The 16,185-nt window shown below is 35.1% G+C and overlaps 1 protein-coding gene and 2 long non-coding RNA genes across 7 annotated transcripts in view; all 3 read right to left on the bottom strand.

Moving 5' to 3' along the window:
* Positions 1–16,185, bottom strand: part of LOC119767949 (insulin-like receptor) — a 263,166-nt gene that overhangs the window by 53,332 nt on the left and 193,649 nt on the right. The window lies entirely within an intron of this gene.
* On the bottom strand, positions 10,904–11,183 carry LOC119767951. The gene is made up of 2 exons (XR_005277810.1): positions 10,992–11,183; positions 10,904–10,935 (listed from the first exon to the last, which is right to left on the bottom strand). It is a non-coding gene; the product is annotated as an uncharacterized LOC119767951 (long non-coding RNA).
* Positions 13,419–13,869, bottom strand: LOC119767950. Its single transcript, XR_005277809.1, has 3 exons — positions 13,732–13,869; positions 13,609–13,675; positions 13,419–13,554 (listed from the first exon to the last, which is right to left on the bottom strand). It is a non-coding gene; the product is annotated as an uncharacterized LOC119767950 (long non-coding RNA).

Below are 16,185 nucleotides of genomic sequence, written 5' to 3'. Positions count from 1 at the left end.
AAATTACGCAATTAAATAAAAAAAAACTTCAGTTTTTAACAAAAAAAAATCAGATTATATGATACCCATAAAAACATTTTTTTTTCAAAAAATTCGTAGTTTTGTGAAAATTTAATGTATGAAAAATTCCCAATCATGTTAGGCTGATAAAAATTTTATTTTAAGTTTTTATCTTCCTCCTTCAGGGGACAAAACAAATATTTTTTCAAAAAACTTCAAAATTATAATGGAAATTTAAGTGCAGTCAGCTGAAATTGATTTAAAATGCATTCCCCTGCGTTTCCCCTGTTTGGGTTGATTTGAACATCTCTTGAATTTTTGAAAAATTTCAGTGTTTAGTATCGTAGAAAGATATCTTGCAAATATTTGCATCGGCCTTATACCACTTTTGAAAATAAAATTTTAATTTTAGTATTTTTCCAAAAGACGTAGTTTTGTGAAAATTTTTAGTTTTTCACAAAAACTATTATTACAATCGAAATGTATGAAAATCTCCCAATCATTTAATACCCACATTTAAGAAAAAGTGATCTTTTTGTATTTTTTTCGAAAATACGTAGCTTTGTAATTTGTTTAAGTATTTTCAAAAAAAAAAATTACGTTCGAATCTATGAAACAATCCCGATCATTTGATACCCATATTGTAAAAAAAAACGGATTATTTTTGTACTTTTTCGAAAATACGTAGTTTTGTGAAAAAATTAAGTATTTTCAAAAATGTGTGTGACAAATTACTTTCGAGATGCATGAAAAAAAATCCCAAGCATCTGATACCCATGTAGCAAAAACAATTATTTTGAGTATTTTTTCGAGAAAAAAATGCGTTTTCAAAATACATGAAAAATCCGTATTTTTCATCAAATTGGACACCTTTGACAAAATATAAATCATGGAACCCCAGAAAATTTTAGATTTTTCTATTCTTTTTTTGGTGCCTTTTGTAGGCCCAAGGAAGCCATTTTACTTCATTACTTTTATAATCATTTTCCTTGCAAATTTGGCAGTTGTCCATACAAAAATTGTATATGAAAATTCAAAAATCTGTAACTCTTGCAAAAATTTTGAGATCAATGAGGTTCAATCGGGAAAATTGGTGTGGATGAGGACTTCACTAGGACTGCACCGAAACAATTTTTTAAAGAAAAGTGTTTCTTTTTTTTCTAAACTTCAAATTGTGTAACAACCTTTTATGCGACATAAAAGGCAACTAGAGTATCCAATTTCCCGAGGTAACAAAAATCCCCGGAAATGGGAAATTTTCAACACATTTCCCGGGGAATCCCGTGAATTCGGCTCTTTAAAGAAAATCATAATGTTATAATCGCTTTACAAAAGTCAGTTCTTAGACATTTTTTAATTTTGCGAATATGTGCTCTTCTTGATTTTTTTTTAATTGGAAGAATGTTTGTGATGACTTTTGCTGCAATAATACTATGAAAAAAAATTAAGTTAAAAAAGTTGAAGTTTGAAGGGTTGAAAATTTGTTGGTTGAATACATAGTGTAAAAATTGTAAATTTCACAAAAGGAACTGGTAAAAAAAATATCAGGTTCTGTTAAAAATCACCTTTTTGCCTTTCTTACAAAAAAAAAGGTGTAAGGTTTACTTTTGGAAGTACGCTTTTCTCAGAAATCTTAAAAAATTCGTGCACGGCGAGAAATCCTATTACAAAATTGAAGGTTTCGATTGAATTTTGGCCCGAAACCCGGACCTCAAAGTCTGTTTATTGAGAGCTCTTTTTCTGAAATACTTGAGCGATGTCTGTATCCGCTCTTAAAAATATGTGTCTTCCATAATTGGAAAACTGCTCGTGAAACCCACAATTTTTATATTTCAGATTTGTAGCCATGGGGTCGGAGACGAACATTTTATTTTTCGATTCACAATTTTCGACCAGTAAATGTGGTCAAAGCCATTTTTAGAGGAATTTTTTGGACTATTTTACAGATAACACTATCAAATTATAAGAATTCAGTTTCAAACAAAAAGCCATTCGAAAACATGCGCCATAAACTGCTTGGGCCCAAATTTTGAAGCTTTTCCAAAATTTATTTCCAGAGACATAGCCAAATTAGTGTTTTTCGTCTTATTTTTACCCTATTTTTTCCCATTAAATTTTTGGTTTTATACAGAATCATATACTGAACATCAAATTTGAAGTCCCAGCACGTTCTCGCTCGAAAGATCGACAAGTCGAAGCATAAACGCCAGCACGCGTGAAAGTGTTCTTTTTGGCTACTCATGATAGATCGACAAAGTGCAATAGCGATACATATTTTTTTAAGTTAATCATAGACTAACATTTAAGACTGAGCACCCTTTATAATTTTCTAATAATGTCAATCCAATATGTTTTTCTTTATTAAATTTTAATACCTTGCGACCCATAATGTACCTCCGAAATTTAAAAAAAAATGTATTCGAGGTTTAGCCTAAACATATTCGAAGCTTTAGGTCAAATTCTCACTGGATGGTATCATTTTGTTTCTGAAAAATTAATTGCACCAATATATTTGAAAGAGAAAGGCTCTATTTCAAAACAAGTAAAAAATTGAAAAAGTGACTGTAGAACAAAAGTTGCTCAAAATGACCTCCTGAACAGGGTAAAAATAAAATAAAAATCAAAAAAAAATTGGGCTGTAGAGGGTTAAAGATCATTGAGGAGACTATATTTAATTATGTTTATTTTTCAAAGGATTGTTTCGCCAGTTTTGTTATACTTATCACTAGTTTTCTTTTCGTTTTGTTGGGATTATTACTTGATCCAATTACCTGAAATTAAAGAGAGAGAAAGGAATTATTACAAAATTTATTGAACAATTTGCGTTGAAGAAATCAATTTAAAAAATCAAAGAAATATTTTCACTACCTATAATTTCGTTTATCAAAACTGTTCCAAACAAACACTTCGTCACCATTCACGCGCTCCTGCACGCATATGAATCGTGTTGATAATCGCCAAAAAACCGGAAGTGGCCCGATTGACAACTCTACTTTGAGCTGTTATTGGTTTGGGGTGGTTTCATTTTAGGTTAATTTTTAAGTTTGAACTTGAATGTTATATAACATTTTGAATCGTAAAAAATATATTTAACCATTGAACTACATTAATAATAAATATCGAAAAGAGCTTAAAAATCCCGAAAAAAAAGAGTCAGCTGCCGATTGGAATTTGATTCGGAAGTATAAACACTAGGGTGGGTACGTTTTTCAAAAAGTTCTCGGATCAAATTTTAGTATGGTTCCTCTTGTAGGGCATGCCCATAGGGACTTTCATGCCAAATATCAGCTTATTTGGTTGTAAACTGGCTGCATCAGGTTACATGGAATTACTATGGGAAATTGAACTTTTGTTCAAACGCTCCTACAGGCCTGGGAAAATCACGCGCCAACTTCTGGTATGGTCAGGCCTATGGGAATGGTCTGAGAACACTTTTCCCGGATTCAGACCTGGCGCATCGGCAAACAATCCGATGTCTGCGGAAGCAACGGTTTTCTCTCAAAAAGCATCAAATTTTCCTTAGCATGCTATGAAAGCTTGATGAACATCACGACGCCATACGTCAGGCAGCTACCACGTGGTTGATATATTTGCAAAAAAAAAAAAAATACAAATTCGCTATGCAAAGATTCCGAATTCGACTAAATAATATCAGGATTACTCGAAATGATGATTTTCTAGTTAAAAAAGGTTTGCAATTAAATATTCCAGCCGTTTCTCACCCACGTGGTAGCTGTCTGACATATGGCGTCGCGGTGTTCATCAAGTTTTCATAGCATGCTAAGGAAAATTTGATGCTTTTTGAGGGAAAACCGTTGTTTCCGGAGACATCGGATTGTTTGCCGATGCGCCAGGTCTAGGGATAACGAATCCATATGCTCTCTTCGGGAAAAGTGTTCTCCAGACCATTCCCCATAGGCCTGACCATACCAGAAGTTGGCGCGTGATATTCCCAGACCTGTAGGAGCGTTTGAACAAAAAGTTCCAATTTCCCATAGTAATTCCCATGTAAACTTTAACCCTGATGCGCGCAGCCAGTTTACAACCAAATGAGCTGATATTTGGCATGAAAGTCCCTATGGGCATGCCCTACAAGGGGAACCATACTAAAACTTGATCCGGGAACTTTTTGAAAAACGTACCCACCCTAATAAATACAAACAAACAACAAATAAATAAGAAAACAAAGCAAACCCCTAAGAAGCAGTCAAAGGTCGCGCCGACAGAGGCAAACATAAGACAAGTTATGCGTGTAACAATAAAATGACAAATATGCGTGTGCGTGTGAAATCGTGCGTCGTTTGATCGTGCGCGTGCGATAGAGATGGACAGATAGAAACACACACACACACGCAGAGTAAATGTCTTGTTTGAATCCATACGATGGCGTTTGTTTTATTGGTTCGTTTTCTCGGAAACAGAGTTATAATTATTGGAATAATTTGAATAATTGCTTCACTGGCGGCTGGGTGGGTTTCACACAACGGACATACGAAAGCGAAACAATTCGTGGAAAATAGAGCAACAACATAAAGTTAACTTTGTAAAGAGGAATGAGTTAAGTTATTTGAAGAATGCACTTTATGTCAATAATTTGTTTTATAGCTTCAGTCCCTTCAACCAGAAACAACAAAAAATCGAGGACATTTTTGGCCTAGTTCGGCAACCCTGAACCAGATATGGTCACACTGGGAACCGCTTTGAAGTAGGTATAGTGTGTGTCGCTCACTGCTGCCAGCGTCTATTATGCACGAAGAATCTATGAATGAGTAATCAACAATGAATGATGAATGAGAACACTGCTCTTCTTTTGCCCCACTTGTCCCTTTGCGTCTATCCTGCGGTTTAGGTTGGTGTCACTTTTGTAAATTTAAATAAACATTTTTTTAGGGTAGTTACAGCTTATTTCGTAATTTCAAAAAATTAAAGAAATTTTGATTATTGACAAATTTTAGCCCATTGACTCTGCATTTCTTGGTTATAATTTGTCCCGGTTGTTGAAATTACCGATGGATTTCGATTCTCGGAACAAGGAGCACCACCAGGGTTTTTTTTTTTTTTGAAATTCAAATTTCAAAACTTGTCTCCTGTGTCTAGTAGGCTGGGCAGGATTCTTTCTTGTTTCTGTGTTGCCGGGGAGGGACAAAGTCCGGAAGCCATATGATTGAAATTCTACGACCAGCTGGATTTCAAGGTTATGAAGCATTGACTTTTTTTTAGAATTTGCATTCAATATTCACTGAATTAAATAGCAAATTAACTGACGCGTGAACGGAACGTGTGACATTTGAAAGTTAATTGGAAATTTCAAAAGAAAAATGTTTGAAGTAATTTTGACACTAAAATGACTCACTCAAGCCGTGTTTAGAATGCCATTCCACTGTGTTTGCTCTTTTACGACATACTCTCCCTCTCTCTCTCTCTCTCTCTCTCTCTGCTCGATTGTCTATGAGGGGGATCAACTGAAGATTACAGCAAAAATGTGACACCGCCGTGTCATCGTGACGGGCTAAGGTTTGTCAGTCACAGTCTCAGTCAGGCCGACCAGGTTGGCCAAGAAGAAGCAAAAAGCCAAAACAAACCGCGACATTGCCGCGCGCGCGTCCAACAATCGTTCAACTTTTGACTTTTTTTTTTTTTTGTTTTCGAAGAAGGAACCAAACCGAAATAGATAGAGCAATTGACTAACGTTGGTGGGATCACATTTGAAAAGGGCTTTTTGAAAAAAATAATAAATTTTCAAAACAATCTTATAGCTTAAAATTACAGTAACACAAAAAAAAACTATTCTCAAATAAGCCGCTTCCAAATGTTACCCCCCACACAAAGCTAAAACGAAAAATGTCTTGGCGCACGACGCTCGACGGATTGCCTCGTCCGCAAGGGGCGAGAAAACGACCAGAAGAGCTCTCACATGACACGAATGTGTCACAATTAAATAATTTGAATTTTAGACCACGCCGTCATTCCGATGCTTCCTCCTCCTTCCCCACCCGAGTGGCACCCATCACTTTGAGTAAAAGTGTAACACGTTGACAACATCGACCAGCGACGCCAGCGATTGAGGTGTCAAATTTGGCTACCGAACAAATTGAAATGTGATGTTTCGATATTTTAATTTAATTGAATTTTGAATTAACCATTAATTTATGAAAAAAACAAATATTTGCTTCTCACTTTAAATTAGATTTCAAATCTATTTCTTAGTTGTTGGAAAAACGAAGAGAATAGAAAAGTAAAACATTCTGCCACATTTGAAGAAATGTTTATTTTATGTACTTGAAATAATTGTACAATCTAAACGTCTGGATTCACCCAAAACTAAAAGAGATTATTAAAAAAAATAAAAATTCCACAACACTATAACTCTTTACATTTTGATGATTAAAATTGAAGTCCTCCAAACATAATTGCACAAACCAGACTCGAGTATTCGAAGTCCTCAGAGAAATTTAACTTCGAATCATTTAATCTCTTGACAATCGAATCACATTTTTCTAAAGTTTTTGTCTTGTTTTGGATTGTTGAGCTTAAAAATTACCACACAAATGCTAACAGTGATAAGGATATTTCAAATATTCAATTGCGGTATAACTAAATTTTAGAAATGAACTCGACAATTTAGCCAGTTCTGACTAAATAAAGTCACGGAGCTCAAATGACATTTTATTATTATTTAAATTTCATGAAATTGAAGCACAAATAATGCTAAATAATATTTTTAATTTTTAAAGTACACAGGAAAAAAAATCATGGTCATATTACATCTGGGAAGGAGTACATCTTTTATGTCAGAAAAAAGGTGTAATTTTACTTCTGGAAATGTGTAATTTTACCACTTTTCTGGTGTAATGTCACTTTTTCAGTCTAAATTAAGGTAAAATTACATCATAAAAGAGGTAATATTCAACCTTCCAAAATTAAAGCTTCCAAATTTACATTATTTTTTTCTGTGTAGGATAGCATGCAAACGGAGCGAAATTTAAGACAAATTGCTACAACATTAAAGGAAGTCTAAAATATTCAAACTTTTACAAAAGAGCAGTTCTCTCAGATTTCGGTCATTTGATTTTTTTTTGTATTTTTTAATCCGACTGAACCTTTTATGGTGCCTTCGGTATGCTCAAAGAAGCCATTTTGCATCATTAGTTTGTCCATATAATTTTCCATACAAATTTGCTTTCCATACAAAAATGATATGTGGAAATTCAAAAATCTGTATCTTTTGAAGGAATTTTTTGATCTATTTGGTGTCTTCGGCAAAGTAGTAGGTATGGATACGGACTACACTGGAAAAAACATTATTTTTATTTTTTTCACTTTCTTCTTGACTTAAAAAAATTGAAAATATTGTTTTCGAAAAGATCCGAAAATTTCACGAATGTTGAAAAGAAAAGTATATGGACAAACAAATGATGCAAAATGGCTTCTTTGGGCACCAAAAAAGTTTCAGCCGGATTAAAAAATACAAAAAAAAAATCGAATGACCGAAATCTCGGAGAATTTCTCAATAGCAACCGGTAAAATTTTCATCAATTTCTGTTGAAATTCAGATTTTGAAACATTTTTAGATGAAATCAACCAGCCAAATTTTCAACCTTCAAAATTGTGCTTTTATCTGTGTTTAGAAATCAAATCACGAAGATATTTAGGGTCACATATAAAGAGCAAAATCTGGAACCTGAGTTGAAAAATTCACTTTTTTTATTTTTGGAAAATCGAAACTGTCAAAAATATGGGCATACATTTTTTTTGAATCGATAATGACTCAACACCTATTTAGACAAAAAGGTACTTTAAATTTAAAAAAAAAATGCAATTTAAAAAAATCATAAAGGAAGAGTACTCCTGAAATAAAATTAACTAAACTGAGGAAAATTCATACAATTTTCTAAAAGACTCATAGTTTTCAATAATAAAATTTTACGAAGCATTATAGTTTAAAATTGCACGAAGATTTCTAAGCTTTTCAAAATAATTTCTTTCAGGGGTGCTTGTCCTATAAAAACTAGTTTTAAAATGTATAAATTTCACAATGTTTCGAAAATTAAAACGGCTCATTTTATCTGAAAGTGTGAAAGTTTTCGTTTGCAATTTGATTTTCCATCAAAATCAAATTTAAAAATTTTGTGTTTTCATATTTTATACATTCTCAAAAAATAAACACCATTTTATCAAAAAGCTATAAGGCCATTAAAATTGTCATTTCAAGTTTTTGTCCAAAACCCCTTAGTTCTTCAAAAATTTCCCAAAAAAAATCAGTGGGCAAAAATTGATTATAGATAAAATTTTAATTATCACTGCATAAACATGTAGAATTGGTTTAAACTGTTCAGAATGCATTTAAAAATGCTTATTTTTGTTTTTTGATACATATTTTGAATTTTGGAACCACAGACAAAAAAGGTTTAGAACGAAACATGTTTTCATAAATTTATTGATATTTTGCAAATAATTGATATTTTTTTAAACTTTATGTCCCTCGATTCTGACCAAAGTACAAAAATTGATATTACGAGCCATGGTTTTACATATGAATGAAAAATGGTTTTAAAATGCAATCATTAGTTTTGAAAATATATTAGAAAAAAATATTTAGAAATTTTTTTTTTTCAAGCAAAAAACACTTTTTACAGTGTTTTCAGAAGATTTTTTTTTCTTCTGATTTTTAGACCAATTTTGAAGTATTTTACAGTCATGCCTCGGTTTTGCACGCCTCAGTTTTGCACTGCCCCGGTTTTGCACCGTTCAACTGCCTCGGTTAAGCACGGCCCAGTGCTTAACTGAAGCATAGCGCTTATGGGTTTTTGGCTATATGGGAGACATTGGCTTTAATCGTGCGAAAAATCATGCAAACATCAAAAAAATATAGTGTTTTGGAATCGGGATGATGTCAGTTATCCATTAAAACTATTATTTCATGAAAATTTTCACAAAAATACGTATTTTTCCTGCATTTTGAAAATGCATCTTATTTTCTCTAAGGAACTCAAAAATATATTTGTTATTGTAATATGGGTATCGAATGATCAGGTTTTTTCAAACATTTCGGATGTAATAACAACATTTTTAGAAAATACTCAAAAATTTTACTAAACCACGTTTTTTTCGAAAAAAACTCAAAAATTCAATTTTTACAATATAGGTATCAAACGATCGGGATTTTTTCATACATTTCGAATATAATAACAACATTTTTTTGAAAATACTCAAAATTTTCACAAAACCACGTATTTTAGAAAAAAATACTCAAAATTTCCGTTTTTACAATTTGGATATCAAACGATCGGGATTTTTTCATACATTTCAAATGTAAAAACAATATTCTTTGAAAATACTCAAAGTTTTCACAAAACTACGTATTATCGAAAAAAATACTCAAAATTTCCGTTTTTACAATGTGGGTATCAAACGATCGGGATTTTTTCAAACATTTCGAATGTAATAACAACATTCTTTAAAAATACTGAAAATTTTCACAAAACTGCGATTTTTTTAAAAAAATACTCAAATTTCCGTTTTTTAATGTGGGTATCAAACGATCAAGATTTTTCATACATTTCGAATGTTATAAAAATTTTTTTTAATATACTGAAAATTTTCACAAAACTACGTATTTTTGACAAACTTTTCAAAATTTAAGTTTTTACAATATGGGTATCAAATAATCGGGATACCTCTTGTAAAAAACGGAAATTAGGAGTATTTTTTCAAAAATACGTAGTTTTGTGAAAATTTTGAGTATTTTTTTAATAACTTTTGAAATGTATGAAAAAATCCCGATAGTTTGATACCTACATTTTAAAAACGGAAATTTTGAGTATTTTTTTTTTTTTGAAAATACGTAGTTTTGTGAAAATTTTGAGTATTTTCAAAAAATATTGTTATTACATTCAATTGTAGGAAAAAATCCCGATCATTTGATACCCACATTGTAAAAACGGAAATTTTGAAAAGTTTTTCAAAAATACGTGGTTTTGTGATAATTTTGAGTATTTTCTAAAAATGTAGTTATTACAATTGAAATGTATGGAAAAATTCCGATCGTTTGATACCCATATAGTAAAAATTGAGATTTTGAGTATTTTTTCGAACGTAGTTTTGGGAAAATTTGGAATATTTTCTAAAAATGTTGTTATTACATCAAAAATGTATGAAAAAACTGATCATTTGAAACCCATATTGCAATAACAATATATTTTTGGATTCTTTACAGAAAAAAATGCATTTTCGAAATACAGGAAAAAAACGTATTCTTGTTGAAAATTTCATGAAATAATAATTTTAATGGATAATTGACATCATCCCGATTCCAAAACAGTATAATTTTTTGATGTTTGCATGATTTTTCGTACGATTAAAGCCAATGTCTCCCATATAGCCCAAATCCTATAAGCTCTGTGCCTCGGTTATGCACGCCTCAGTTTTGCATCCCCCATATGCGGTGCTAAACCGAGGCACGACTGTACTTTTGAAGCAAATAATCGGATCATTAAGAATTTTTTTGTTTTTTTTTTTCTAACTATTATCATCAAATTAGAGCTCTGCAACTCAATTTTATTCAAATTTGTGTGGTTGAATGCCTATTAAATAAAAAAAAACATTTTTTTAATTGTTTCATTATCACCATTTTGAACGCCATCTTAGTTTAAAAAATCTAAATCACTAAAGTATTTGATGAGTGCTTCCTATCGACCGGATCACAAATAATAGGTTAGGTTTTCGGCTTTTCGGTCTTGGCGGGAAAATTCGAAACAACGCTTATTTTCTCGTATCCAACGTTTCAACCCTCTATGGGGTCTTCTTCAGGGAATCTAAAATTTATTTTTGTTAGCCCATGACTAAATAATAGCTGTTAAAATACGTACTAAGAAGGATTGTTTCTCGTCCAGTGAAGTTTTAGTCAAAGTGTAAACTGTCGTTAGTGTCGTTTGTCTGTGAATAATTTAGATTAAGTTACTTGTTTATGTACTCAATCATGTGTTACTCACTGTTTCTGATTGGTATTCATCCGGGTAATCTGGATAAAACCAACGGTCAATTTGGACAGTGGAACCCGAGCTTGTTTACGCGGTACTTTTCGTGTTTTACTTTCCCTTTTCGTATAAAGCTCGTATTGGTAACCACCACTTTCTTGGTAGCGACAATTATTGACAGTACCCCCCTACCTATGTGTGAGTGTGTTACAGAGATGTTGTAGTATTGGTGTGTTTTCCGTGTTTGTACGTATACACCTTCACATTCTTTGCACGATATTTTGTAAATAACATATGACTGTTGTTCTTTCGGTGTGATCGCTTTAACCATGGGGTACAACTTTTTGATTGTTTTTGTGTGTTTTACAGCTAAAGAAATGTGTGTGTAGTCTTTTTATAGTATTTTCTGAATGTTTTGAGTGAGATTGTTTACATTCGTCAGCGAGAAGTATGTTTTCACCTGCGTTTGGTTCTGGGATTCACTTGTGTCGTTTTGCCTGCTAAGCTGCTTTTCATCGTATCTGTTGATCATTCTTCCGATCAGCTGCTTTGGATAATCGTTCCTCGCCAGCTCTTTGTGAATGATGGTCATAGCTTGTCTTCTGGAGATGTTTGTGGAGAAATCCAGAACGCGTTTGACGAAGTTTGCAGCGACGTTCACTTTGTGGTGTAGTGGGTGATGAGAATGGTAATTCAGGAACCTACCCGATGAAATCGGTTTCCTGTACCATTCAGTTCTGATGTGTTGATGCTCATCTCTGACCAGAACCATGTCTAGGAATGGCAACCGTCCTCCTACCTCGACTTCCACCGTGAACTGGATGTGTGGGTTCTGTTTGTTGAAGATCGCCACGACCTCGTCTACCTTATCCTTTGGCACAGCAAGTACAAGATCATCTACGTACTTTTTGAGGACCGGGAAATCAATCTCGCTGGTGACTTGATCTAGGATGATCTCGGTGACATAATCCGCTATCACCGGTGAAAACGGATTGCCCATAGCTGTTCCTTCGATCTGGGAGTAGAAATTTCCTTGGAATTGGAAATAGCTACAGTTAATGACAAACGTAACGATTTCGTCAAACAGTGACAGATTAATGTCAGTGTTGATGGTGTCCCAGCGTTTGTAGATTGCTTCCTTCATCAGGCTTTGGGGATGCTCGTAAAGAGAGAGACTACATCTAGAGATACTAGTATGTAATCGTTCGGCAATATGACGGAGTTTATGTAAGCACAGAATTCGAAGGAGCTTTTATGTTGTACTTACTCGTCAGGGATTGCTGTAGTGTGCGACACAGAAGCTTTGAAAGCTCGTACGTCGGAGCCGTCATGCATGGCACCACGGGGCGTAGTGGGAGTCCTTGTTTGTGTGTTTTGGGCTGTCCATAGATTTTTGGACAGACAGAGTTACTCCTCTTCAGCTTCCCCATTGTCCTTTCATCGATGAGCTTTAGGTCGAACAGTCTCTTCGCGAACAGATTGTTCTTTTTCTGGAATTCCATTGTCGGGTCTTTTCCAATTTTCTCGTACGTTGACGCATCATCGATCAGAGCTTTCATTCTACTTTCGTAGTCAGCTTTCTTCATCAGGACTGTTTGGTTTCCTTTGTCGGCCTTCAGTACCAGCACTTCTGGGTTCGTTTTGAGGAACTTCCTAGTTGACCGTACCGCTTCGTCCAGAAACCGACTTCGTGGGTCCCGTCTTGAGTTCGCGCTGCGATTTCGATGTATGTAGTTCTGAATGCAGTTTGTTATGCTGCACCTTGTTTGGTTTTGTATGTTTACATCTTTATTGGAGGGTATGATCTCCTCTACATCCGCTAGAAGTTTGTAGAAAGGAACTTCCGGCAGGCTCGTGTACGGCAGCGCGAAGTTTGGACCCAAGCTTAAGAGAGCTTCTGCTTCCACCGGAATAGTCAAACCGCTTTCATTGTGTATTGTGTAAGCTTGGTGCTGCTACTTGGGGTTCGTTAATTTGGTTTCGTACTTCTTTGTGCAGCTTCTTACGCACAGTTTGGGAGCCTTTTTCCGTGTTGTTTCGGTAGAACTCCGCTTGCATGGAAAGAAAACGGTCGGCTTCCTCTCCCCTTAACATCTCCCGAATTCTCCGTTTGAGGGTTTCCATTGTATTCCATTGCTGTTTGAGTTTGTAAAATGTGTGCTTGATTTCCAGATTAAGTACCATTCTCTGGAAATTCGCCAAACAGTTCTGCAGCTTTTGTGTGTAGGGGCTGCGATCCTCCAGAAGGGCGTATACACATCTGAAGGAGTGTTGTATGTGGGATGGGAATACACCTTGTTTTCTACATTGTATGAGAAAATCTTTCCTTACAGTCATGTTGCTGTTTTTCTTTGTCACGTCTGCGTAGTATTTCAGCATATTCTTAGTTTGGGTTCCATATTCACTGTCTATTCTATTGAAGAAATTAGCCATAGTATTTGATGAGTGCTTCCTATCGACCGGATCACAAATTATAGGTTAGGTTTTCGGCTTTTCGGTCTTGGCGGGAAAATTCGAAACAACGCTTATTTTCTCGTATCCAACGTTTCAACCCTCTATGGGGTCTTCTTCAGGGAATCTAAAATTTATTTTTGTTAGCCCATGACTAAATAATAGCTGTTAAAATACGTACTAAGAAGGATTGTTTCTCGTCCAGTGTAGTTTTAGTCAAAGTGTAAACTGTCGTTAGTGTCGTTTGTCTGTGAATAATTTAGATTAAGTTACTTGTTTATGTACTCAATCATGTGTTACTCACTGTTTCTGATTGGTATTCATCCGGGTAATCTGGATAAAACCAACGGTCAATTTGGACAGTGGAACCCGAGCTTGTTTACGCGGTACTTTTCGTGTTTTACTTTCCCTTTTCGTATAAAGCTCGTATTGGTAACCACCACTTTCTTGGTAGCGACAATTATTGACAGTACCCCCCTACCTATGTGTGAGTGTGTTACAGAGATGTTGTAGTATTGGTGTGTTTTCCGTGTTTGTTTTGGCTATTGGTTCTGAACCAATGGATTGTACAAAGCGTTTTGTGATTCTTTCAAAAAATCATTTTTTATTTTCCACTTTTACTCAAATTTCTAATTTGAAAAAAAAAAATCTCTCACCCATCACTCAAAGGGTCCTGCCACTCTCCCAGCTCATGCATTCTTCCGAGCACTTTTTACGATGACGCCGATTCACAAACCAAGCTCAATGTATTACTACACGGATGATTGATTTCAAACATCGGCGACATCGTCGCCGTCGCCCGGTCACGAGCCATTCGTGGTCAGATTAGAAGAAAGAAAATCAAAACAACAGCAGCGTGGGTGCAAGCGGGATTTCTGACCTGGCCCAGGGTGGGGAACGGGAGGGTCAAATAGGTGCCCTTTTCCTCTGTGGGATCATGACCGGATACTTTTTCTTCCGCGTTGGAACACCCCCTGCGGGGGTGGTTCTTTGGTTTTTTTTTTATCTCGATCTCAATTTTAAAATTATGTCAAATTAAAAAAAAAGAAAAAATATATTGCAAAAAAAATAAAAGTACCACCCTAACATTCAAAATTTTACAAATAACGCCGTTGTCGCCACCCTCCCCTTTAAAACGATGGCCAAGTCAGTTGACCAAAGCCGTTTTCGCCGTAGTCGTCGTGTCGCGTGACTTCGCTACGCTGCGCGATTCGCCAAATCGTCTGATTGATTGAACGAGAAGCGCCCATTTGGCGATTCGATCTCAGCTCGGTGCCAATTTCGTAACACTTATCATGCGCGGATTGCCCCTGCGTCACACAGCTTCAATCGTCAATTGAGTGGAAAAGAATGCTTTTGGAACTCATAATGCTTGAGGTAAGCGCGCCCCCTTTCAATCAAAGGGCGTGCGCTCGAGCCCCGGCGGCGTCGATTAGAAAACTTTTTCTTGTTGCTTTTTTGAACGCGCACCACTTTCACCGCCGTCGTGTCAGCTGTTTTTGTTTGTTTACGAAAATGCGACTCAAAATTGACGAAACAGACTCTCAGTTTTGTTGTTTTTAACGTGTTTTTGCTGACTCGGCTTTCTGGCACAGACGACGTTGCTTCTGTTAAAAATAGCTCATTTTCATCAAGTGGATCCACTAAAACGATTTAGATGTGCGTTATTTTTAAAGGATTTCACTCAACTCAAATGTGTGTGTGTGTGTGTGTTTGAGTGAGTGTGTTTGTCTTTCTGTGGTCTTTAGTCGCTTAATCTGAATAATTAGATTATAATATTATAATATATTTCACTCTTCTCTTCTTCGCTCACTCTTTACGTTTATTCGAGCAGACATTTTCTCACACAGACGCCCAAACCTCTTTTAAGTGTGACATATTTTGTCTCACACTCACTAGCAGCTAAATGAGGATGGGCTTGGGATTTATCTGAGTCGTAATCAAATTTAACAATCGACGATTAAGGCTCAAATCTATTAGTTTTTCTCGCGCGTAACGGAAACCCAACTCGCGCGATAAATTAAACAACTCTTTTTCTCACTTCTTCTGTGACGACGATTAGTAAGTGTGTGTAATTTAGAGCAGATGGGACGACCATAAATTGTGCACGCTAGTTGGAATTGTTTTCGGAATTTCTTCACGTTTTTCGACGCAATAAAACTTCTGGAAGGCACTAGAAAAAGAGGTTTGAGTTAGTTCTCAGCAAATTACCATATAATCCAAAAATACTTTATTTCGTCACGGGTTTGGGTTATAAATAGACGACAACGAGCCAAAAACAAATAAGAGTTAATCCGTCTTAAGTTTCGACTTTTTTTTATGACCCAAGCCCCCTCACCGATCGCAACATTTAAAATAAGTTCGACCTAATGGTCATCAGGTGCCAAAATAGCACCTGACCAAAATAACAAAAAAAACACCACGACGACGCGACGCGATTCTGGTGCGTGGGGACTGCACGCAAAATATGACTGGTTGAGGGAAAAATAGATTGACGATTGACAAGAGTGGTTTCTTTATGATTTTTTTTTTGTTAAAAACTAGCCATAGGATTGAAGAAAATTGAAAATTAAGGTTAAAGGTTTGCTTTTAAAAGTAAGTTAAGAAATCTTCCGAGGAAAAAATCCTATTACTAAATTGAAGGTTTAAATGCGCTCTTTAGATTGAATTTTGGCCCGAAACCCGGAACTCAAAGTCTGATTTTTGAGAGCTCTTTTTCCGAAATACCTGAGCGATGTCTGTATCCGCTCTTAAAAAT

The sequence above is a fragment of the Culex quinquefasciatus genome, chromosome 2 (genome assembly GCF_015732765.1).
Source record: "Culex quinquefasciatus strain JHB chromosome 2, VPISU_Cqui_1.0_pri_paternal, whole genome shotgun sequence".
NCBI classification, from domain to species: Eukaryota; Metazoa; Arthropoda; class Insecta; order Diptera; family Culicidae; genus Culex; species Culex quinquefasciatus.
Note: the sequence above shows the minus strand (reverse complement) of the source record. Positions and strands in the feature narration are given on the sequence as shown.